Here is a 26,675-nt window from a genome sequence, read left to right on the forward strand (position 1 = left end):
GTATACTGGCAGTTCCATATAATCAGGGTGTACACCAGAATGTGGCAGGGACCCTGCTGCTACCCTCCTTTCTGGTTAAGTGCTGACCATGATGTTGGGGATTAAATTCTGTCCTACATGTCTGACTGAGACGTACTGCTCAGATGTTACCAACCTTTGCAATTATGTGCACCAGAAACTAATTAGTTTTGATGCAAATCTGGTTGTGTCTACAGCCCATGCTGGCAACTTAGATGGTTGTAAGTAAGTGAGAATGGTGAAACTTTGCCTCTCGCAGGTTGTTTTACCTATGGTTAATACTTATGTTATAGAAATTGAGTATGGATATTCTGGTATTGAAGAATCCAACAGAAACTCATTATTTCTAACTGTTATGTACAAACGCCCATATCTGGGCTAACATTAAGCTATTAACATTCATCAGAGCAGCATGTTCCCAGTAGAATGTCATTCTTCAAGTGATCTGAGGTAAGATAGAGTGTGACACCATTTTCCCCTCAGCTTACATGATATCATAATAATGAACATTTTTCTTCAAGGTGGACTGACATATTGACCATGAGATATAGCGTAACAAGAGCAGGAAAAGTATATGTCTTCCGTAGATGTTCCTTAATGACTGAAAAAAATGAATGGAAACACATTATAATTTTGTTTTCTTTTGTATTTCATACTTAATATTAATATAATTCTTGGATTTCAAAGGATTTTGACTCACAAAAAGCTACAAAGCTACCTGTGAGTAACAAAAGAAAACAGCTTTGTCATTGAGATGTTGACAATTCACTGTTTTGCATTGTCAGCAGAGACATTTGGTTTTGGCTGAAAATTGCAAGGCTAGCTTCTTCCACCATGATCTAGCACTTAAACTGAATCACAAAACCAGGTGACTTTCAATAAAAGATGGCCTGCTATTCTTTACCACTAAATCACTTGCTTGTTCTTTTATTTTCAGAAAATTGAACCCAAAATTGTGATAATTGAAAATACAATAATACTTTGTTGTCAATATCATCATCTTATAGAACTAAATGTTGTAGATATCCTATCAGTACGTACTGTTTAAAACTTTGGCTTTTTTTTAGCATGTATCCAAGTGAGATAAGCATTTACAGTGTAGGGATGGTTTTGCCTATTCATCCTGTTTGATTATTAGTAAATAATTAAAAGTGTTGTTTCACAGCTTGAAGCTTGCAATATACCATAAAAGAGCCGTTCTGCTTTAACGCGCATTTCGTCAACGTGAATTTGTTGTAACATGATCGATGAATTGGGGAAACTGTTTCTTAAGCATGAACTTTTATAATGTGTGTTGGCAGTAACGCAATTACATCACCAACATTTTAAGCCCGGTTTCTAAAGTGCGCTTTTTCTATAATGCAGGGTTGCTCAACAAGGCAACCCAAGGCGTTATAGAAGAACTACTAATTTACAGCCTGCTGGAATACCAATTTTGTTGGTATATTTAAAGAATCCCGACAGTGTGGAAACAGGCTTTATGGCCCACAATTCCACACTGCCAATCTGAAGAGCATGCGACCCAGACTCATCCCTAACACTGTAATCCTGCATTCCCCATGGCGAATCCACCTAACCTAAACATCGCTAAATACTACAGATAATTTAGCATGGCCAATCCACCTAACCTGCACAGATTTGTGGGAGAAAAATCAGAGCACCTGGTGGAAACCCACAAAGACACAGGGAGACCATGCAAACTCCACACAGACAGTCACCGATAGGTGAAATCAAACCCAGGACCCTGGTGCTATGAGGCAGCAGTGCTAACCATTGAGCCATTGCGTTGCCTTTAGACTTAGATACAGTATTCACTTTCTTATTGATAGTTGAAGTCTAGTAACATTCATAGAACCATTGGACTACAAACCAGTTTGAGCTCAGATTCTGGGACTATTGAAATTATAGTCAGACACTTATGTTTAATTACTGAAGAAATTAAGTTTTATTTTTACCAATTTTTAGTGTTTTGTAATCCTGTTTTTTCAGTGGAAAGCATTATTCAATGGAGTTGATTATAGATCATTAAACAAAATAGAGCCCCATGCAGCATAAAGTGACCATCTGAGGAAGTGGAATAGTACTCCCTGTTAGGTCTGTCCACTCCTGCTTGAGTATTCACTTCCTTGAAAATCCATAGAAGTCTTCTCAATTACACTTGTTTGTTGATTAAGTATAAGATATGGGAAACATTGTAGAAAATTGCTAACGTTAAAATTGCATTCAAACAGAATATAGTTCAATACTTCACATGCATCATAATATTGTTTATTGATTCACTCCTGTTGTACGCCAAATGTTATTATAATTCTTCTCCCAGTTCAATGGTTTAATGTTCTTCCTTCATTGTGTTTCCCTGTTCAGTGCCTTTCCCACCACTGGCACATTTTATAAAACCACAGGAGCTGTACCAGAGTGACCAAGGGCAATTCACACAGTAATTATTTTCTCTCTCGAAGAGGTAAATATGCTGTGCTGGATTTATATTTTGTAAATGAGCTGGCTCAGACAGTGATATCAAAAACATTAGCAAAACTGTGCACCCTACAACACCATGATATATATTTTGTAGACATGAAATCACTGTCTTTTGGCCTCTTTTCTCATTTACAGAACAGGATAAGCCAGTCACATCCTGTTTAGAAGAAGAAGATGATCTTTCCAGGTATTATGATGTGGAGGAGCCGGTGTTGGACTGGGGTGTACAAAGTTAAAAATCACACAACACCAGGTTATAGTCCAACAGGTTTAATTGGAAGCAGTAGATTTCACAGCACTGCTCCTTCATTAGGTATTGAAGGAACTTGATGAAGGAGCAATGCTCTGAAAGTTAGTGCTTCCAAATAAACCTGTTGGACTATAACCTAGTGTTGCGTAATTTTTAACTTCCCAGGTATTGTTCTAGCTGCACTTCACAGAGCTGATACAATGAATACAAAGACGCACACTCCATCAGAACAGTAGCTGGAGAGATCAATGCACCTGAGAGCTTAGGAACTCATTCCTGGGAGCCTCACATTGGTTGTAATGTTCTCTGGGATGTTTGAACTGTGAAAGATGCAATTTCAATGTTATTTATTACCTTGCTATGATTTAAATTTAGCTATAAGATGGATGTATAATTTAATTAAATGAATAGGCAGATATTTATGTCATATATGTGAGGTATGGCCATTGGTTGTATTATACCAAAGCTAACCTTGGCTTTTGCAAAAGCACTGACTACTAGTGATTACAAATACTAACCACCATATGTCCTCATACAATAATGTGCACATTATGTGCTTATGGGGTTTAGGGCAACTTAATGCAAACATCAAATACACACTGCAATTTTCAGCAATTCATTTTCTTTATGCAAATATATTTCATTAATGTAATATTATACTGGTGCAGTCATTAAAAGAAAATTAGAATGTAAATTGACAATACTGGTAATGATATTTGATTGAACAAATTACAAACATTTTTAATGTGCTTTGCTTGTTGAGGTAGTGGGAGGTATGAGGGGAGGTTGTGTTGTGTTGTTAAATGTGCCATCTTTTGGATGAATGTTAAATCTTCTTGCTCAGGCAGGAAAAGATCCCAGGGCCATACAAGGGGAACTCCCCACCTTGTGCCTGTATTTTTGAGGCTGTGATGGGCTGGAACTCAGCAGTTAACACTGCGTGTGCAGGAAAGAGCTTCCTTTATGTGCCTCTTGTTTCGATTGAAGGCCCATTCCAATTTGAAATACCCACAGATATCTCCTCACCCCACATTGTCCACTAGATCCTGCATTTCCATCATGCCTTCTTACTTTGCCTCCTCTTCTTCCCTCCCGAAAACAGGATCCACCAATATAGCCCAATGTTGGCTTTTACCTCCCACCACCCCCCAGTGACCCCCTTTACCCCCTTCCAGTTCCAGCAGTGAATATCTTTGGGGGAATATGTTACAACAATGAATCAGAACCCCAAAGTACTGTGAACATTTTTAACTTGTAATTCCAAAATGTGTTTCTTAAAAGAAAGCTTTACGGCCGAACATGGTTCTTGATGTAAATGAGGTGTCTGTAAAGATAGACTCACTGATGGAATGTATCACTTAAAGTGTCAAAGAAACATGCTGAACTGTGATGCCTTGTGTGACTACACATATAATGGGTGGCTGATAAGCCATCACCCTGCAGATCATGTCCCAGACAGCAGACTCAATTTTGTTCCTTTTGATAAAACACCACATTTGTAGAGATTAAAAAGTCAGCTTCAGCCAGAGTGTACTAGTGAGACTGAACCCTTTCATATGTGCCCATTTGGGTTTGAATGTTTGTATGCCTTGAAGGTCACAATTAAATAACTTCTTTAGATACCCAATGTCTCAGGTAAAGATTTGTTATGAAGATGTGGGTGTAATATACCTTTAAGAGAGTAAACGCTAGCAGTGACAGCACCAAGTGTTCTCAATAAGACACAATGTAACATGTGATCCAGCTACTGGGGTAGCTGGTTGTCTGGAAACGACAAAACAGATTCGAATTAGGCCGATCAGTTTAAATTATACCCTGAAAAATATCTAATTCCAATCAAGTTCGAATTGAGTATATTGACAATCTTAAAAGCCAATGACACAATCTGATGTTTTGGGGCAGAAGACTGGGGAAAATTGAACAGTTGGGAGGAGAACTGCCACCAGAACAACAGCTGTAGGCTGCTAATCAGAACTCTGTGAGAGGTACCTGTCTAGAGAAGGAGTTTGCACAGAGAAACCCCCCAACACTGACCTGGAGAGCCAACCTACTGACGAAGATCAAGAGAAGATTCGACTACTGGCTGGTTTTAAAATTTGGATTTTTCTGTAAATCTTGACTGGGAGTTTTAATCCATCTAGTATTATAGAAGGGAAGGTAAAAGATAGGTTAGAGGAAGGAATTGTAAATAGTTGTTAGTTAATTATTCTCGGTTATACTTTAGGAATTAAAGTTGTTAATTTTACTTTACATAGTTCTTGGCCACTTGAACTTTTACAGATTACTGCACAGGATAAATATTTTCTATGTTGCTGGTTTTAAATGAAGCAGGAGGGTTTACACCATGTCATAACAGACAATCCCTCACTCTTAAATCAGGACAAAGGAACTTCTATCAGCCTACAGAATAAGAATTCCAGTAAAACGACTGTTCAAATACCAGCGTCAACCCTTCCATTAGTTTCCACTGCAACAACTGCAACTTCCAACTATCCACTTTTTTTTAATATAGATATTTTTATTAGAAATTTAACATTTTTACAAGTTTACAAAAATAAACAAAACTCTCAAGTACAAACATTGATATACAATTAAATCAAATATACAATAGCCAAAATTTAACAAAAGAAAAAACACCGAGAAAGAAAAAAAAAAACTCAACTATCTACTAATCTAACCGACAACTAACCAGTGTATATTTAAGTCTCTTACATGCTCGGAATGTGTTAACATCAAATGTAATAGAACCCGTATTCGTGCGGGATTCCTCTCCTAAGGGGCCCCGGACCAGCCAAGTTCGTAATCTCAATTAAATAAAAGCCCTTGTTAGGATAGCCGAAATATCTGTATTTATGTAATTCAAGAAGGGCTGCCATATTTTATAAAGTAATTCAGTCTTTCGGTGCACCACATTTGTAAGGAAGTCAAGGGGAATACATTCCATAATTAATCTGTGCCAATTTGAAAGCCCAGGGGGGCCCTCAGCCACCCAGTTCACCAAAATATTTTTCCTTGCACAGAAAGAGAGAATAGAGAATAGTCTCTTCCCGTACATGTCCAGGGAGGGAAAGTTCGAAAAGCCCAAAAGGAGAGATACAGGGTCCACTTTAATTTCCGTTCCTAAAATTTCTGTCAGGGTACTTGCTACTTTAGTCCAATATCTACGGATCTTATGACAGGTCCATAGGCAATGTACAAGAGTGCCCACCTCTATTTTGCATTTAGGACACATTGGAGATGCTTCTGCCTTAAATTTTGCCAATCGAACCAGTGCTATATGGGCCCTATGAAGTATCTTCAGCTGGATAGCCTGGGTTCTGTTACAAATAGTAATTCTTCTAGTGTTTTCCCAAATATCATTCCATGTTTCTACAGAGATTTCTAGTCCCAAATCCTGATCCCATGTTTTAAGCAGATTGTCCACATCTCCCGATACTTCATCATGTAGTAAATGATAAATAGTACTGACGGAAGATACCCCCACTGGTCGTAGGACTCTACATTCTTTATCTGATTTATAAAGACTATCTAATAACGTAGTCTTCTTCTGTATATAGTCTCGAATTTGGAAGTATCAAAAGAGGTCTCCATTAGGTAATCCGAATTTCTGACGCAGCTGTTCAAAAGACATCAGGACCCCATCTTTAAATAGGTCCACTAGACATGAGATACCCCTGGATCTCCAGAGTTTAAAAGTGGCATCTGTAAACCCCGGTTGGAATCCCCATGCTCCCACTATCGGTGCATAGGGGGATGTTTTATGTGAATTGCCCTCATTTTGCCGCATTATATGCCAAACCTTAATTGTGTTTAGTATTATAGGGTTTTTACAGTGATCTGTAATGATTTTCCTCTTGTCTGAAAATAAAAGATTAATAAGTGGGTATTTTACTTGCGAGGCCTCGATGTCCAGCCAGATTGATTGTGGATCAGACAAGACCCAATCAGCTATGTAACTTGATAGGGAACTTAACTGATATTTCCTAAAATCTGGGAAGTCCAATCCTCCCCTTGCCTGTGGAAGCTGTAGCTTCTTCAGCTTAATGAGGGGCCGTCTATGATTCCAGATAAAGGAACCCAGCTAGCCATATAATTTACGTAGTGCCAGCCTCGGCAGCATCACCGGAAGCATTCTCATAGGATATAGGAGACGGGGCAGGACATTCATTTTAATTAGTGCTATTCTACCCAGCCAGGAAATTGGAAGGTCTCCCCATCGCTGGAGGTCCTGCCTTATCCTCTCCAGTAAATGCACAAAATTAGCCTTGTACAACTGACCAAATACTGGGGTAATAAAAATACCTAAATATAAGAAGCCCTCCAGGGACCAACGAAAGGGAAAAAGGGATCCGTCCACTAAGTGGAGTATCATAGCAAGGCCACCCATTGGCATAGCCTCCGATTTTGAAAAATTAATTTTATAGCCTGAGAATGCGCTAAATGTATTAATAACTTGGATTAAGCGAGATACGGACATCAGAGGATTACTGAGGAATAGAAGAACATCATCTGCATAAAGGGTAACTTTATGTTTACCTGTACCAATCCTCGGGGCCATTATATTAGGATCAGCTCGTATAGTTCTGCTAGTGGTTCAATTATTAGCATAAATAACAACGGCGAAAGAGGACATCCCTGACGGCAGCCCCTACCCACACTGAAGCTATCCGAACCTAATCCATTGGTAACCACAACTGCTTTGGGATCACTATACAATGTTGAGACCCATTTGGTAAACACCTGTCCAACGCCAAACCTTTCCAATGTGTAAAACAAATATAACCATTCAACCCTATCAAATGCCTTTTCCGCGTCTAGTGAAACTACTACTCCTGGTATCTTTCCCTGATGACAGGCTTGAATCATATTCAAAACCCTTCTGATATTATTGGATGATCTACGGCCCTTAATAAACCCCGTCTGATCCTCCTTTATGATATGTGGCAGCACCCTTTCTAGTTTCAATGCTAACGTTTTAGAAAGGCATCTAAAATCTAAATTTAACAAGGATATTGGTCTGTATGATGCACAATCTTCTGGATCCTTTCCTTTTTTAAGGATAAGAGAGATATTTGCCTCTTTCAGCAAAGGCAGGAGACAGCCCTGACGATATGCATTTATACATGTCCATAAGTGGACCAGCCAATATTTCTGTAAATTCTTTATAGAATTCAGCTTGAAAACCATCTGGGCCCGGTGCCTTACCCCTCTGAAGTTGCCTGATTGCGTCAAGTATTTCTTGACTGTTAGGGGAGCACTTAAGACCGATACCTGTTCCGGAGTTAGGCCCGGAAAGCTCAAATTTTTAAAAAATGATTGCATCCTCCTAGTCCTGTCTTCACAATCATGCGATTTATATAACTCAGAATAAAATTCTCTAAAGATTGCATTAATCTTTTTATGATCAGGAGTCAAAATACCTGTACTTTCCTTGATAGACGTAATAGTTTGAGGGGCCTTTTTTTTCTTTGCAAGAAATGCTAAGTATCTACCCGGTTTGTCGCCAAATTCATATAACCTTTGTTTTGCAAATAATATGTCCCTCTTAGCCGTTTGAGTAAGCGTAGTGTTTAGAGATGTCCTAAGAACCGTAATCCTTTGCAATTTAATAATAGAAGGTCTATCAGTGTATGCTGTTTCAGCTGCTTTTAAGCAAGCTTCAAGCAGACGCTGTTGTTCTCCCTTCAATTTTTTCTGGGTTGCTGAGTAGGAGATGACCAAACCTCGCGCATAAGCTTTGATGGTCTTCCACATCATTGATGGGTTGCTTGCCGTACCTAAATTAATTTCTAAAAAACTTTTAAATTCTTGAGAGAAGTACTTTACAAATTTACTATCTTTCATTAGGAAGGAGTCCATACGCCAATGCCGAGGGGATGTCCCATTGTTCCTCGCCTTAGTTTCCATATATACAGCAGCGTGGTCGGAAATTGCTATACTACCTATTTTACAGGATGATATGGAATTTTAAAAAATCGAGGGGGCAAAAAACATATCAATTCTGGTATGACATTTATGTGGATTGGAGTAAAAAGAAAAATCTCTGCCCTGTGGATGAAGACATCTCCATACATCTACTAATCCTAATTCTTTGTTCAGATCCACCAATTGTCTAGATCTGGGAGATACTCCTGCAGTACTCTTGGGAATCCTATCTATTTCCGGATCCATAATACAATTAAAGTCTCCCCTTATAATTGTATGACGGGCATCAAAAGCCATCAATTTTGAAAAGGCTTCCGTTATAAATTTAAAGGGGTGTGCCAGGGGGCAGTACAAATTTAAAATCCCATATTCCTCTCCATTTATAAGGGCTTTAATCAAAATATATCGTCCAGATTCGTCTTTTATCTGATTTAGGATTTTGAAAGGGAAACTCTTCCGAACAAGAATAACAACTTCCCTGCTTTTTGAGCTAAAAGAAGAAAAAAAGGCCTGATCAATCCACCCTGTCGTAATTTCAAGTGTTCTTTATCCAACAGGTGTGTCTCCTGTAGAAGAGCTATATCAACTCTTTCTTTCTTAAGATTTGATAATATTTTCTTCCTTTTAACTGGCGAATTACTCCCCTTGACATTCCAGGTGCACCACTTAACCGACTGATCAACCATAATCGTCCAGGCAAATCCGAGACCCCTCGGGAGGGGAAACCCTATCCAGAACATCCCGAGCATAGAGCATATAAAATTCACAAAAATAACGGCTCTCTAATACACTCACAACAGTATAATAAAAAACTATTTCTAAATAATAAAAAAAATATAAAACGTATTTAAATGGAGATTTTCCCCCTTGTTCCCGGGGGTGTCACTTCCTTTCCGAAGGTCCATCATATCCTCTCCCAACCAATGCCCCACCCTTGACCCAGGCGCTCCTCAATAAAATGAGGAGAATTCAGATATAATACAAAGCTAAAGTTAACAGTGAGCACCCTACCCCCACCCACCCCCCGCCCACACCAACACCTGGATATATTTGGTAATGTTAATACCATATATAAACATATATAACTATAAAATTACAACCTCAGCAAATAATAATTAAATATAATAATACAAAATAACAAGGGAAAAACAACCCCCCTCCTAAAGATAGAGGTAAAATAGAATAAGGTAACCACCTCCCCCCACCAACATTAACTAAACCCCTCGGCTTATATATATATATATATATATATATATATATATACACACATACATATATACATACACACACACATACATACATACCCACATATATACATAGAATAATAAAAGAAAACAATCCCAAGGTGGGTGGGGGGAAATCGTTAAATAGAGAACAAGTAGAGAAATCCCTCTCCCCACCCCCCATGATAATTTTAAACAGTAAGGAAAGAAAAAAGAAAAAAAAGGGGTGGGGGATATAAACTGAAGTGGGGGAAAGGCAAACCAACATCCATTATCTCTTACAATTTATCTAAGAGAGTCCAAAAATTCCTTAACATTTTCTGGCGATCCGAAGTTATATACGGATCCTTCATGGTTAAAGCGTAGCGTTGCTGGGTAGCGTAAGGAGTACTGAATATTTAAGTCCCTTAAACGCTTCTTCGCCTCGTCGAATGCCTTCCTCCTTCGGACCAGAGCCGGGGAAAAGTCCTGGAATAACATGATCTTGGATCCTTTATAGATCATAGCTTGGGAGTCTTTTCTAAGATTTCTAGAAGCTTCTAGGAGTATCTACCTCTCCCTATAGCTCTGCAGCCGAAACAGGACCGGACGGGGACGCTGGTTCGAGCCGGGCCTGCGTATTGCTACCCGGTAGGCCCATTCTACCCTTACCTGGCCTGATCCAGCTTCCAGATTTAAAAGCTGTGGCAGCCACTGCTCGAGGAACGCTGTAAGCTGGCCTTCCTCTTCCCGTTTGGGAAGGTCCAGCAAACGAATATTCTTTCGGCGACCTTGATTATCGAGGTCATCAATATGATTCTCTAAGGTCCGGACTCGTTGTTGGAGAGTCCGGACTTGATCCACGGTCGATTGCGCTGCAGTTTCGGAGGTCGCGGCCTTTAGCTCCGCCCCTCCGACTCGGCGCTTGATTTCCTTAATGTCTCGGTCGTGTTTTTGCAGCGCGGCCAAGAGTGAGTCCCATCGACTTCGGGGTTCTTCAATAAAAGCGTCGATCTTCGCATCCAGTTTGGAGATCATTTCCACAAGACTTGTCACTGTAGGTAGGTCTCCCGGGGTGGCTGTGGACGCCTCTGCTGCAGCTGGAGAGTGTGGGGGAGGGGTTCCTACTTGCTGAGAGCTGCAGGCTCCCTTCCCTTTAGTCATTTTTACTAAAGATTAGATTGTTTAAATTTAATACTAAGCAACTAATTAAATTAAACAGCTATTTTAAATGATTTGGTGAATGTGGTGGGGGTGGGTGACCCACTTTACCCAAGTCTTGGGAGGAGCACTATAGACTCAGACTTGCTGGGTTGCCGCCATCTTGGATCCCCAACTATCCACTCTTTAAAAACAATTCAGAGACTGATCATGTATAACTTCTTTAGATTTACCTCATATTTATAATGTGCAAATATGTGCTGCATCACTAATTATTTTAACATATAGTAACTGATAAACTCACTGTTAATTCAAGGAATCCTGGCTCCTTTTAAAAGCAACGTTCATTTCAAAATTAACCTTGTTGCAACCAATCGAATAGGATGGTCAAATAAAGTAGGGGAGCCAGTTGCATTTTCCTTACCACGTTTAGGGGTTAAAGGAAAGACCCTTCTGGAACCAGATTCAATTGTACTGCAGGGTCCAGTCAGCTCACGGAGGCAGGACTTCCTTCCCAGACAGAGATGAAAGCCTAGTTCCAAAGTAATTAAACTTCCCAACAGATGGTAAATTGCCACAGAACAGAGTGGAAGTGGAAGATATGTTTGTTTCCACTTCTGCCCCTCACTCGATGTAAATTCCAGACCTATGTTCCCTAGCCCTAGGCACCCCAACTACAGAAATAGTGTCTCTTTATCTATTCTAGATGCTCCCTTAATGTCTTGAAATAACAATTCCAGAAGTCACTATCAATAATTCTGAACTCCCCACAGGCTGCACTGTTAAACTCTCACAGGTTGGAATCCATTAGAAATCAGTAAATGGGTGAGAACATGACATTTTATGATGTCGATCTCATTGTAAAAGGCCTTGAAAAGAGTTACATCTGGTCAAAAGAGGTATAACTGAATTTTTAACAATGTATTACATCCAGGCTTCCCACTGAACACAGCTGAAAATGTGTTGCTGGAAAAGCGCAGCAGGTCAGGCAGCATCCAAGGAGCAGGACAATCGATGTTTCAGGCATGAGCCCTTTTTCAGGAATGAGGGAGAGTGTGCCAAGCAGGCTAAGATAAAAGGTATGGAGGAGGGATTTGGGGAAGGGGCGTTGGAAATGCGATAGGTGGAAGGAGGTTAAGGTGAGGGTGATAGGCTGGAGTTGGGGTGGGGGTGGAGAGGTCGGGAGAAGATTGCAGGTCAATGTTTTCAAGCAAATATTAACGACTAGAAAGCCTATCACCCTCACCTTAGGTGGTGCTGAGTTCGAGGGTTGGGACTGAGACAAAGTGGGGGGAGGGGAAATGAGGAAACTGGAGAAAACTGAGTTCATCCCTTGTGGTTGGAGGGTTCCTAGGCGGACGAAGAGCTTCTGGGCAGTGCAGTGAGAGAGGGACTCACTGAAATCCTTGTATGAACAAGGATTCCCACTGAACACACCCAACCTGACTGGAAAACTATTTTTATATTGAAATATCAACTTTATTATGGTATAATTATTATGGTATAAACAATCAATATTTTAAAGTACGCACTTATGTACGCACTTCCTAATATCTAGTTTCAGCCTTCATTCAACATAGGTGTCCTAATAATTTATTTTGCTGTCATAGAAATAGATACTAGGAAGTGCGTACATAATGAGAAATAATAATATGTGAGGAAATGAATATGTGACTGCCATCATAGTCACTATTGCTGGATGCCTGGAGGTTCCTTTGACTTGGCACCAGTTTTAAACTGACATTAGAGAATGGTAATCAACACCACAAAGATCACTATGTTAATATGATGGCAAGTGCTATCACTTCACCACTGATCACACAACCACCATTGACCACACAGACCAATATAATATCTATTAATATTCTCTTCCCAAAATTTTAGTCACACCTTCAAAAAAATCAAACAGATTTATTAGGCATGACCTACCTTTTGCAAATACAAATTGGTTCTCTTTAATCATCTTGAAAAAAATGTACATTTGTATTGGCTTTGCTGGAGCAAATCTCCAGGTTCCACAGTATTTTGCTTTCATTTGAGTGTTGCTTTTGATATGTTGTGCAAATTTCTTTTCATATTCTCTTTTTGTAGCTGTTAATATTTATTTTATAAACTCTTGTTGTGTCCCTCGCTGTCTCCAAGATTTGTGCCATTCACTATTTTGTACTTTTGTATGCATTTTCTTCAAGTTGTCCCTTACTTTGTTTGTTGATCATGATTTCCTTCTGATAAGTACTTCATTTGCCCCATCTGAAACTCAATCACAATAGCACCTTTCATTCATCTTGTAAGATATTTGAAAAATGCTAAGGTAGTTTTAAGGCTGTTGCTTGTAGCCAATACTACCACTAGATGGAGTAACACACTAACCTCACCAATCACAAAACTGGAGAAGACATTACCTGAAGACATTAATAACACCTTCATATTACTTCCACAGCTTAATCGTGACACTCAAGTCACCTGAACACTTCCATTCCTCGCCACATTTAAGGAAACAAATGAGAGAAAATAGTTCTGAATTGAAAGCTTCATTTAATACATGCTGTGTAGACAATACTATTTGTGAATTAAATGTTTTGAGAGTGTTCCTGAAAACTTCCATCTCACAAGCAATTCTTTAACAGTTCTTTGGTGTTTGTCTTACAAAAGACTTGAAGTCACAGGTACAACTGCACATGGGCAGATGTGTCAAAGTGTGTATTTTAGCAGTGGTGCCCATTTCCTGTGTTGGGAACACTAACTACGATTTTTTAAATTCAAAGAAATTTCAAACAGAAAAGAAAAACGAAGTTAGTATGAGATACGGCAAATAATTATGTAAACAAATGGCATGTTAACGTTTATTGCAAATAATTTAGAGTTCAAAAGTAAGGAAATCTTGTTACAATTATACAGCCATAGACATATACAGCATGGAAACAGACCCTTTGGTCCAACCCGTCCATGCCGACCAGATATTGAACCTTGTCGAATGCCTTACTAAAGTCCATATAGATCACATCTACTGCTCTGCCCTCATCAATCTTCTTTGTTACTTCTTCAAAAATCTCAATCAAGTTTGTGAGACATGATTTCCCACGCACAAAGCCATGTTGACTATCCTGAATCAGTCCTTGCCTTTCCAAATACATATACATCCTGTCCCTCAGGATTCCCTCCAACAACTTGCCCACCACCGAGGTCAGGCTCACCTGTTTATAGTTCCCTGGCTTGTCCTTACCGCCCTTCTTAAACATAAACAGGACTTTGGTGTGATCGAACGGATTTCTGGAACAGTTTTGGTCTCATTATCTAAGAATTGGTATACTGGCCTTGGATATGGTGGAGTGAAGGTTTACTTGTTGATTTGTGGATGAGAGGTTTGTCCTGCTATTTGAGCCCAGCTGATGTTACTATTGGCCAATCATATCACAGCAGCAAATCTTTGTTGATAAGAGTATACTTTGCTTTTAGTTAATTTAACATTACAATATTTTACTGAAAAATAATCACATGCGTTGCAGGTTGGCTTTTAACAATAAATCAGAATGATGTTGCACAAAAGAGTTAAAGTAAAATAGATCAGGCTATCTGAAGGTAACCCTACAGTAAGAAATATTTCAAAACACATGCTAACACAAAATCCCATCTACTCCCAATGTATTGATTGTAATGAGGTCAGGCAGATGGACCTCATGGAATAAGAGTTCCGTGACTGGGCTGTTAATCTGGTCATTCCATGTTGTCTGGCTGAGCAGTTTCAAGAAATGATTTATGCTTGTGATTATGAACTTGAGTGGCAATTTCAAGTGCAGTTTGCAGTATGTTTACCAGCAGTGGTTAATTTATAAGCTCCATCTTGGTATCTCGAACAGTGGCTTCCAGGATGTGGTCTGTAAAGCTGTGCATACGATGGAGATCACATTAAGGATGACAAGAATAAACTCTGCTGAAAATGTGTTGCTGGAAAAGCGCAGCAGGTCAGGCAGCATCCAGGGAACAGGAGAATCGACGTTATGCCCGAAACGTCGATTCTCCTGTTCCCTGGATGCTGCCTGACCTGCTGCGCTTTTCCAGCAACACATTTTCAGCTCTGATCTCCAGCATCTGCAGACCTCACTTTCTCCTCAAAGAATAAACTCTGTCCACTGATCAACACTAATTAATGTTGGTTATAAATATTTTAAGTTTTTTTTTCTGTTTATGTGCACATACAAACTGGCAGTGTAGGTGCTTCATATTGTTGGGACAAGGGAAATTTCATTGAAGTATGCTGGAACAGTCAGGTATGTTGGAAACCAGCTTCCATATGCAAAAAAACAAAAGAATGCCGGAAATCTTGGCGGGTCAGGCAGCATCCATGGAGAGAAAGCAAACTAACATTTCAAGTCTCGATGATTCGTCATCAGAACTGCCTGACCTGCTGTGATTTCTAGCAGTTTTTGTTTTCAGTACAGATTCCAGCATCTGCAGTAAGTTGCTTCCTCCATATGCAAGGTTCTGTTCAAAAATAACTCTTGTACATTTGCAGGTGCAGAGTTTTGTTCCAAACAGAAATATTGTCCCCATCCACCAGTACACACGTCAGAAAATGAGATCAGACGTGTGGTTTTCATCCATTATTGTAAATTGTAACATATTCTAATCTCATTTATGATCAAAATCACAGGTGAAAACACAATCTCTTCTGTTTTATTGAACAAATTCTCCATTGACTATTATCACATTTCCTTACTTAAATAACTACTCTTCTCCTCCTGATTGTGCTCGGTGGCTCAGTGGTTAGCAATGCTGCCTCACATTGTCAGGGACACAGGTTTGATTTCAACCTTGGGTGACTGTCTGCATGGAATTTGGACGTTCTCCCTATGTCTGTGTGAATTTCCTCTGGCTGCTCTAATTTCCTCCCATAGTCCAAAGATATGCAGGTTGGACCGATTGGCCATTCTAAATTGCCCATAATGCCCAGGGATGTGCAGGCGAGGTGGATTAGCCATGGGAAATACAGAGAGAGTAGGTGGCTGGGTCTGGATTGCATGCTCTTCAAAGTGTCAGTGCAGACCTGATGTGCCAGGAGAAACTGAGGACTGCAGATGCTGGAGATAAGAGTCGAGAGTGCGGTGCTGGAAAAGCACAGCAGGTCAGGCAGCATCTGAGGAGCAGAAAAATCAACATTTTGGGCATAAGCCCTTCACATCAGGAATTCCTGATGAAGGGCTTATGCCCAAGATTAGTTGGGCCGAATGGCCTTCTTCTGAGGGTGGGGGGGGGGGCGGGTTCTGTGATTCTCAAAATTCTCAGGGCACACTTGGCTGATGCAAATGTATAAAATCCACATTCACTGTAAATCCTGGCTCAGAATACAGGTTTGGTCACTAACAAGGTCAGGAAGATGCACTGCATCCACCTGCAATGGATCTTCAATGCTGCCTGTCCCAGTGTTCGCCAGATTGAAAGAGGTACTCCAACGGCCAACCTGGACTGAAGGTTAAAGAAACTACAAAAGATTACATTTTTCTGGAATCTACACACCATTTTATAAACATGTGATCAATTCCCCTTCAATTATTCTAATCAAAATGTGAAAGATGCCAACTACTCCCAACCCCCACCCTGATTTCGGGAACTCTGACCACAATGCCGTGTTTCTTCTCCTGGCTTACAGGCAAAAGCTCAACCAGGAGACCCCTCGCAGATAAAGGTCCAGTGCTGGTTGGTGGAGGCAGAGGATCAGCTCCGGTGCTGTCTGGAATCGGCTGATTAGGCCATGTTCAAACAGGCCGCAGGTACCTTGGACAAGTACGCCACCACCATCACTGACTTTATCAGCAAGTGTGCGGAGGACTGCATACTGAGGAAGTCAATCTGGGTGTTCCCCAACAGGAAAACCTGGATGAATCAGAATGTACAGAATCTGCTAAAAACCAGGCGTGAGGCCTTCAGATCAGGAGACCCACTCAAATATAAGGAATCCAAGTATGACCTTCACAGAGCCATTAAGACAGCCAAGGACCAATATCGATCCAAACTAGAGACTCAGACAGATACCCGGTCATGAAGTGCTTTGAAAGGCTGGTCATGGCATTAATCAACTCCTGAAGTAGGGCTTATGCCTGAAACGTCGATTCTCCTGCTCCTCGGATGCTGCCTGGCCTGCTGCGCTTTTCCAGCACCACACTTTTCAACATTAATCAACTCCAGCCTCCCACTACTCCCAACCCACTCCAATTTGCCTATTGGGAAACAGATCCACATCAGATGCCATATCACTTGTCCTTCACTCCTCCCTAGAACATCTTGACACCAAGAACAGCTACGTTAGAATCCCACTCATTGACTATAGTTCAGCCTTCAACACTATTATCCCCTCAAGGCTGATTACTAAACTTAGTGATCTCGGACTAAGCCCCACTCTGCAACTGGCTCCTTGGTTTCCTGACCCACAGGCCACAATCAGTGAAGATTGGGGACAATATTTCATCCTCACCAACACTCAGCACTGAAGCCCCCCAGGGGTGCATACTCAGCCCCCTACTGTACTCGCTGTATACCTATGACTGCATTGCCAAATACCAGACTAATGCCATTTATAAGTTCGCTGATGACACTACCATAGTCAGTCGAATCTCAGATGGTGACGAAACAGATGGGAGGTGGAAGACCTGGTAAAATGGTGCACTGAGAACAACCTAGCTCTCAATGCTGGCAAAACCAAGGAACTCATTATTGACTTTCGGCGGGATGTTACTCATGCTCCCCTACACATTAACAGCAGAGAGGTGGAACGAGTGGACAGTGTCAAACTCCTGGGAGTGATCATCCACAACAAGCTTTCTTGGACTCTTCATGTGGACGCACTGGTTACAAAGGCAAAACAACGTCTCTTCTTCCTCAGGCAGCTGAGGAAATTTGGCATGATGGCGAATACCCTTGCCAATTTTTCTAGGTATGCCATCGAGAGCATTCTGTCTGGATGTATCACTACTGGTATGGCAACTGTACCATTCAAGATCGGAGACGGTTACAGAGAGTCGTGAACTCGGCCTGGACAATCACAAAGGCCAACTTCCCATCTATAGAATCCATCTACCAGGCCCACTGTCAAGGAAAGCCATCAGCATTCTCAAAGATCCAGCCCACCCTGGCAATGTTTTTCTACAACCTCTACCATTGGGGAGAAGGTACAGAAGCCTGAACACACGCACCAGCCAGTTTCGCAACAGTTTCTACCCTACTGTTGTTAGAATACTGAATGGACTCACAAACTCTTAACATTCGCCTGTACCTGTGTTTTTGTTTTTGCCACTGTTTACCTATTATTTGCTTATCTATGCTACTTAACTCTGTGATCTGCCTGTATTGCTCGCAAGGCAAAGCTTTTCACTGTGCCTCGGTACGCTTGACAGTAAATTCAATTCAATTCAATTCAAAATGATCAATATAAGGAGATTGTACAAAGTCAAAAATGCTCAGAAAGCTGGTGCAAATGTGACCAGCCAGATAGCTTCCTTCAACACCACTTTCAGTCATATTCACATCAGCTCTCAGTCAGCATAAATTATGCCGAGGCCCTTTTTAAAACTCTTTTCCAGCATTAACTTGTGGAACTCCCAAGACACTCTCAGTTGATCCAGAGCACGTAATATCACTTCCCCATCCAGATCGAAAAAACTCTTCATGTGTAGCAAAGGAGCCATAGGTGTTATGAATATATCGGTTCATTCAGTTCCTAGGTACAGCCAGAAAAGTATAATCCTCACAGAGAATTCAGGTCAGGAAATTGGAGACCAAAGGTGTTCTATCTGTTTATTTTAAAGAATGAAAAATCAGGTAGAGAGGCCCCTGATGTCTTGCTTTATGTTCCCTTTAGATGCTTCTCACAGCACTCAATTGAGAAATAAAACTTTGCAGAGAGAGAACAATGTTTGTCATAGCAGCTGTTGTTAAACTGAGGGAGAGTGCAATCAGGGCATTTGTCAGTTGAGGAGACTCTGAGAGCACATATAATGCATAATGAGATACGAATACTGAAGATGCTGGAAATCTGGAATAAGATCAAAAGAAAGCTGAAAACAGTGGCCAAATGACCTAAAGCTGCTCCAATAGCTTGTGATTTCAGCTCAGTGACCCTTCATCAATTCCAAAACATTAAGCAGAATCTTAAAGGAGTTTGAGTGAAGTGGGCTATGGCTAAATATATAGCAGAATCAGGTGACGAGTGTAGAGAGGTCTAACTCCATCCAATATCCTTTTCACAAACAACATGGCAAGCTTCTCGCTACATAGTGGCAAGATACCAATTAACAAGGATTCATGGCTTGTTAACATCCCAACTAACTTAATTAAAATTCAGACTCCCATCATTTACCACTGGATGTGGCACGGTGGCTCAGTGGTTAGCACTGCTACCTCACAGCACTAGGGACCTGGGTTCGATTCCAGCTTCATGCAACTGTCTGTGTAGATATTGCACATTCTCCCCTTTACTGCGTGGGTTTCCTCCGGGTGCTCCAGTTTCCTCCCACAATCCAAAGATGTGCAGGTCAGGTGAATTGGCCATGCTAAATTGCCCCTAGTGTTAGGTGAAGGGGTAAATGTAGGGGAATGGGTATGGGTGGGTTGCGCTTCGGCGGGTTGGTGTGGACTTGTTGGGCCGAAGGGCCTGTTTCCACACTGTAAGTAATCTAAAGACATGCAGGTTAGGTGAACTGGCCATGCTAAATTGTCCATAGTGTTCATGGATGTGCAGGGTAAATGTAGAGTAATAGGGTTGGGGAATAGGTCTGGGTGGGGGAGGGTCAGTGTGGACTTGTTGGGCCAAATGGCCTGATTCTACACAGTAGGGGTTCTATGCCTCTTAAGATTGCAGAGCTTAGAACTGATCTGTTTGTTCTGGGATGGTGCATTAACCTGAGAAGCAGAGCAACAATAGTGAGAGAAACTGTGTACGTTACTGAGCCATAGAAAGAGAAAGACCATGGGGAGTCAACAAAAGAGAGTTTCAGTGAGCTTTTGCCACCACAGCTCGCCTGAAAGGAGAGGAGCAGCTCCCAGGATCAGCTGCTGGATGAACCCTGCTCTCATCAAAATAGCATCAAGTCTTTGGACAGTACCAAGCCCAGGATGAAATCCGTTAACTAGCTTAGTGTCTTCGAAAGAGAGCAGAAACACTTGGCAGCAGGAGAACGCAGACAGAATGCTCGAGTGTAACTAGCTCCGCTAATTGTCCAGCCGAGAGGTAAGTGAGGAATCATTAACATCTTGCAATAACCAAGCATGTTATGGTGCCTTAACAAATAAACTGTACATAAGGCTTAGGAATGTAGTTGGATATCTTATGAAAGCAGAATAAATCATTTTAATTTGGAATTACTTTTTAAACTAGGTGTGTAGGAGTATATTTAGCTTTTAAAAAAAATTGAATTGCAGTTAAGTTTGTGTACTGATGCAAAACACAATTTTTCAATGCAGTTATTTAGTGAAATGAAGACTTATTTTTCAATTAAATATCATTTTTATTTCACCAATGACAAAATATCAGCAGATCTAGACAGAAATTATATGACAGTTATGTTATAGTATGTTTTAGGGATGTATGACAGCATAATATGGATGGGAGACAGGAATCCTGACTTGCACGTCACAAGAAAATACAGCACTTCTTTCCCGGGTTATGATTTGCTTGTTCTGCAGTTATTTATAACTCTATATTTATACCCACTGTAATTAATGTTTCACGCTTTTAGCTTAGGGATTCATTCCAGTGACAGTGATTAGTGGTCAAGGGATGTAATTTTTAATTTTATGCTTGAGGAAGGCATGCCTGTAAGATTACATAAGGTTTCTGAAAAAATGCATTGTTAATGTTCTTTTTATTCGATTTCATCTAACATTATCATCCATTGAACATTGTTAATTATCTCCAGTCTTTATACTCTTTTTCCATCTCTGTGGCAGAGAAATATATGTAGATGGTGGGGCACATCTGTACATTAGCTTGATATTGGTGCATATCATAAAATTCATTTCACACTGAAAAAAAAAGGGGAATCATTACTTAGCTCCACATTCCTTGGCTGCACTTTTCTATGACTCTGGGGTTGGCAGTAGCAATAGCAATGGAAGATGTCATGACTTAACTGGGTAACACAATGGAAATCAAGTCTCATTGTTTCTGGAGTCATCAAAAAACAGTTAAAGTTTTCGTCAAACTATACAAAATTCCTAAAGTTCCTTGCCTTTAGAACTAGGTTAACAACAAAACATGGAAAAGATTTCTGTACTTAACCAGAATTACTAATTATTACAAATAAATAGATTCTAGCTTCAGGAGACCTGTCAATATATAAGGTCGGCATGGACAGGTTGGACCGAAGGGTCCGTTTCCATGCTGTACATCTCTATGACTATGACATGAAAGAACTGATTCAAGAACAGCTTTTTCCCCGGTGTTATCAGACTTTTGAATGTTAATGTTGATCTTTCTCTGCACCTTCTCTGTGAGTCTAACATTATATTGTGCATTCTGTTCTCCTATCTGATGCACTCTGTATGATATGATCTGATTGTAGAACACACAAAACAACACTTTTCCCTGTATCTCGGTACATATGACAACAATAAATCACATAATTATTACTAGTTAAATCTCTAACACCTTCTCTTATAAACTCCATGACACACACACAGACAGATGAAAAAGCATAGAGGTTAAGGGTGGAGGGTAAAACTGTCCCTGTCTACATGGTTCATTCAGATGATTGTTTTGATCTGCCAGGACCTGCAGTTCAATGATCTCTCTTTTCTTCAGATACTTTCACTTGCTTGCAGGAGATGCAACGTGACTGGTTCATATAAAATATCTGACTTATTGCTTAGGAACAACAATGCTTAAAGCAGTTAGTGAGGAAAAATTAACTGGCTTTCTTCAGGCTTTAGGTTTATTTATTGCAAAGGGAAAGGCAGCAATTTCATTTCTAAAGGCCCAAAAGCATTTGACCGTCTTCATACCCACAAGCTGTTCAGACACCTAGTTGTTGGCAGGCAGGAGGCCTTGTCATCAGCAACTGGTCATCACTCCACATCTGCAATTAGTGGGGAACTTACAACTGTGTTAGCAGCACTTACAGTAAGTGCTGGTAGCTGGTTTTTAAAAACTGCAGCAATCCCTTCCATATTCCTTGGTTTTTAAGATGGTCCTTTTTCCCATTTCAGTCCACGATCAAAAGTACTCAAAAGTAAAAAGATACAGTCTTTACAAGACAAGAAAATGAGGCAAGAATATGGGCCATGTCTTCCGGTTGTCACTTACACATTGATTATGGAGTCATCACCAGCCCTGTTCACCAGGGAGTGGAAACCTGAGGTTGGTGTTAGTAGGAATGGTGAAGTAGGAATAGGTTACATTGCCTGATTATTCTTGAGACGCAATGAGAAAATATTTGAGAAAGAATTCAACTCATTATGTGTAACGAAAACTTAAAGATGGCAATATCTGCAAAAAGAGCTGTTAGTCAATCAAGGGAATCAAGGGATTTGTGAGCTGGGCTGTTTATAGGAAGCACAATAAATACAGTATATTTATGATAGATATTTATAAATCTTTGCTCATGGTAAGGTTCCAGATTTGCCACAATTGCTGATCAGAACATTGCCCTCTCTTTTCCAATTCTTACTCATGTCAGAAATTATAATTTGCCATGGACAGCAACTCAGAAATTCTTTGTTGAGGAAACAGTGATGTATGCGATGAGGGCTATTAGGGAATAGCGAGAGATATTTCTCTCCAGTAACAGCAAATACATCATCCCAAGGGAATAAATGTTGCTGATTTTTTTTTGGAATAATATTTTTCTATAACTGCTCATATATTCTTACAGGCCAGGTAGGGAACTGATTCAAAACAGAAGTTGAATATTCTGTGTCAAGGATTGTTGTTATCTGAGTAACAGAGAATAGAAGAAAGTGAGGACTGTAGATGCTGGAGAGTCAGAGTCAAAACGCACAGTAGGTCAGACAGCATTCGAGGAGCAGGAGAGTCAATGTTTTGGGCATAAACCCTTCATCAGAGAGTAGAAATTGAGGCCAGGAGTTTGCGAACATCTGGGTGATAAACCAAGAGATGGGGGGGATTTTGGGGCAGGTCAGTAAAATAATGAGGAGCCATGCTCGTTTGGATCTTTAACATGGACTTCCCATTGGGGTTTTATAGCAGTGGGACAAGCTGAGGAGGACCTGCATTATCCAGTGCAGGACACAACCAATTAAATAACTAAAGATCCAATTCAGAGCCATTTAATAGGGCCACTGGCTGATAGCAGGGTGAATTCCCAATCTTTCCCCATTACATAAGACACTATCAGCTAAACGAGCATTGCCACCTTACGACAGTCCACGGCCAAAAGAGAGGGCTGTGGACAGGGAGAGCAGACCCAGAGGTCCCATTGATCTCAGTGGAGGGGACTCTGTCTGACACTTACTGTAGCCTCGCCCAGCAGTCTCCAAAAATCTCCTGCACGGCTCAGCAGTGACTACCTCTCCCAGTACCAATGCTGAAGCTTCCAAGTTGCCATTCTTTTCATCGGGCTTGCAGCATCAGGAGCCTACCTGCCAATCATAATTGGACAGTGGATTTGCAGGCAGACAATTAAGAACGTGCCTGTGGCAAAGTTGCTGAGGAATCCCATTGTTTGCAAGTATGGCCTCCAGATTTGCTCTGCATCATTACACCAAGGTCCTGACATCTATGGTAAAGCTCAAACTAAATGTCTTCTTTGCCTTGGGAACTGAGCTGAAAGTACATGAGTTTACCATTGTATATTTAAATCACTGAGAAATTAAATATCAACTGTACTAAATATCAACAATTATTACCACCTTCACGAAAAAGTATTGCAACATAAACCATTGTCAGTTTATAAGACTCAAAATGATAACTATCTGTCCACTAACTGTTATATCATTGTATTAAAAATAACTTGTAATTCATTACTGATAAATTTTACTATAACTTTGAAATGAAATAATTTTAACAACATGTTCAAGCGTTTCCCATCTTTCAAGGACAAGTGAAAGTATTGCTTTCCATTAAATGCTCAATACCCAATTCTTTCTGCAAGACAACTGGTAATGCTCACAAAGCTTATCCAACAATACATATGCAATAACTTTATGATAGACCTGCTATGATGGATCCAATTGTTTTTCTCTGCTATCCATCCATCAGCAGGAATGTATAGGCATTTGGAACATATCCACTATTTGTTTTAAAAATAATCAAACATCAGTGACATGAGTTTCCAGAACTAAACAATCTCTTTACCAGAATCTACTTGCCACACAGCACAACTCACATCACTGTAGTAATAACCAAAAACTGAAAAAGAGGGAATTCTTTTATTAATTTATATGGAGAAAGTGAGGTCTGCAGATGCTGGAGATCAGAGCTGAAAATGTGTTGCTGGAAAAGCGCAGCAGGTCAGGCAGCATCCAGGGAACAGGAGAATCGACGTTTCGGGCATAAGCCCTTCTTCAGGAATTTATATAACCTACAAAAGCCTCACAATTGAAGATTGATCTTTTATCAAATATTGCGTAATCTGCAATTATCACTAATGTTACTAATAACATAATATCATATTAAATAATGACCAGTTTTTACTTCAATTTATTTAGAATATGTTTTTATTTAATGGAATATCACATTGTTGGGATCAATCCTGGGTTTTACAGCTTCTGCTTTTCAGCCATTATAGACATTGTTCTTCTCGCCATTGCTGTTCTTGCTTAAACACTTTGTTGTGAATTAATTTTGCATATGGTCACGTTTGGATTTAGACAGTGGAATGAACCTTGATTTCTATCCTGTTATGTTAGCTTTGCAACAAATGGAGCATTGTTTGAAATGCATGATTCTTTCCACACATTTTTGCATACTTTTGTCACACTTCCCGGCCAGTCTTCTACCTGCAGAATTATGAATATTTTACTCCACATACTGGGCATTTATTCTAAGTAATTTTATTGATCAACTTGCTGTATTTGTTCTCCAGGGATTGGGTAGACATTAATATTCAGAAATGGGCTTTGATGATTGTAACATTAAGAACCAAACAATTGTTTTGGCAACATTCATCTTTATCCATTTCGTGAAATGCAAATGTTTAAATGATATATTCTCCAACCCACATGATAATTTTTCTTGAATTTATATTTTTAAAACAGTTTACTCTAGTATTGCATTAATTTTAAGCATCATGCATATAAAGGAGTGTATAAAAGTTTTGCCATCTCTGCATTTGTTTTGATTTAAGCTCGTATAGTAGTAATTTTGTCAATCATCTGCCAAAGCAGTCAAACTCTTCTCAGTTTTGTCTCTTAGACTATGCTGTCAACTATATGTAGTCATTAATTATCCTAGTTGTTACTCATGTCTTCCACTGTGAAGACTGATGCAAAGTAATTATTCAGTTCCTCAGCCATTTCCTTGTTCCCTACTAATTCCTCTCCAGCGTCATTTTCCAGCGGTCCAATTTTCACTTTTGCCTCTCTTTTGCCCTTTATATATCTAAAGAAACTCCTACAGTCTACTTTTATATTACTGGCTAGTCTATGCTCATATTTAATCCTCTCCCTCTTTATTTCTTTCTTTGTTGCCCTCTGTTGGTCTTTGAAAGCTACCCAATTCTCTGGTTTCCCCCTGCCCTTCATCATATTATATGCTTTCTGTTTGGCTTTTATGCTATTCCTGACTTACCTAGTCAGCCATGGTTGTCTCCTCCTCCCTGTATCATCTTCTTTTTCCTGAGGATGAATATCTGCTGTGTCTCCTGAATTACCCCCAGAAACTCCTGCCATTGTTGTTCCACCATCTTTCCTGCTTGGCTCCTCTCAATATATTCTGCCCAACTCCTCCCTCGTGTCTTTATAGTTTCCTTTATTCAGCTGTAACACCATTACCTCTGATTCTATCTTCTCCCTCTCAAATTGCAGAGTAAATTCTATCATATTATGATCACTGCTTCCTAAGGGTTCCTTCACCTTAAGCTCCCTTATCAAGTCTGCCTCATTGCATAACACTAAATCCAGTATTGCCTGTTGGCTCATGGGCTACACCACAAGCTGCTCCCAAAAGCAATCTCATAGACACTCCTCAAATTCCATTTCTTGCAATCCACCACCAACCTGATTTTCCAGTCTACCTGCACATTGAAATCCCCCATGATCACTGTAACTTTGCCTTGCTCCTCACACCCTTTCTATTTCCTGGTGTATCTTGCGCCCCAGCTCCTGATTACTGTTGGAGGCCTGTACATAATGCCAACTGTGTTTTTTTTTTAACCTTTGCAATTCCTAAATTCTACCCAAACAGATTCTATACAATCTGACCCAACTTCATTTCTTACTATTGATTTAATTTCATTTCTTACTAATAAGATAACCCTACCGTCTCTGCCCACCTACCTATCTTTTCGATAGGAAGGATATCCTTGGATATTCAGCTCCCAATCCTGATCCCTATGCCCACTATGTCCTACCTGCCAATTTTGATCTGTGCCACAAGCTCATTTTCCTTATTTCTTATACTATCTATGTTCAGATATAACACCTTCAGTCCTGTATTAGCTGTCCCTCTTCTCATTGTCATTTGTTTGTCCGGT

The 26,675-nt window shown here is 40.1% G+C and overlaps 1 long non-coding RNA gene and 1 pseudogene across 1 annotated transcript in view; both read right to left on the reverse strand.

Annotated features, from left to right (window-relative positions):
• LOC148149871 (uncharacterized) overlaps nucleotides 1–26,675 on the reverse strand; it is a 120,018-nt gene that overhangs the window by 87,915 nt on the left and 5,428 nt on the right. The window contains exon 2 of the long non-coding RNA XR_015757161.1: nucleotides 12,964–13,284. This is a non-coding gene — a long non-coding RNA (uncharacterized LOC148149871). The remainder of the gene's footprint in view (nucleotides 1–12,963; nucleotides 13,285–26,675) is intronic.
• Nucleotides 5,117–11,150, reverse strand: LOC148149872 (uncharacterized; annotated as a pseudogene).

The sequence above is a fragment of the Chiloscyllium plagiosum genome, unplaced genomic scaffold, assembly GCF_037043375.1.
Source record: "Chiloscyllium plagiosum isolate Xiang-an unplaced genomic scaffold, Cpla_swu_hap1 HiC_scaffold_5, whole genome shotgun sequence".
Taxonomy (NCBI): Eukaryota; Metazoa; Chordata; class Chondrichthyes; order Orectolobiformes; family Hemiscylliidae; genus Chiloscyllium; species Chiloscyllium plagiosum.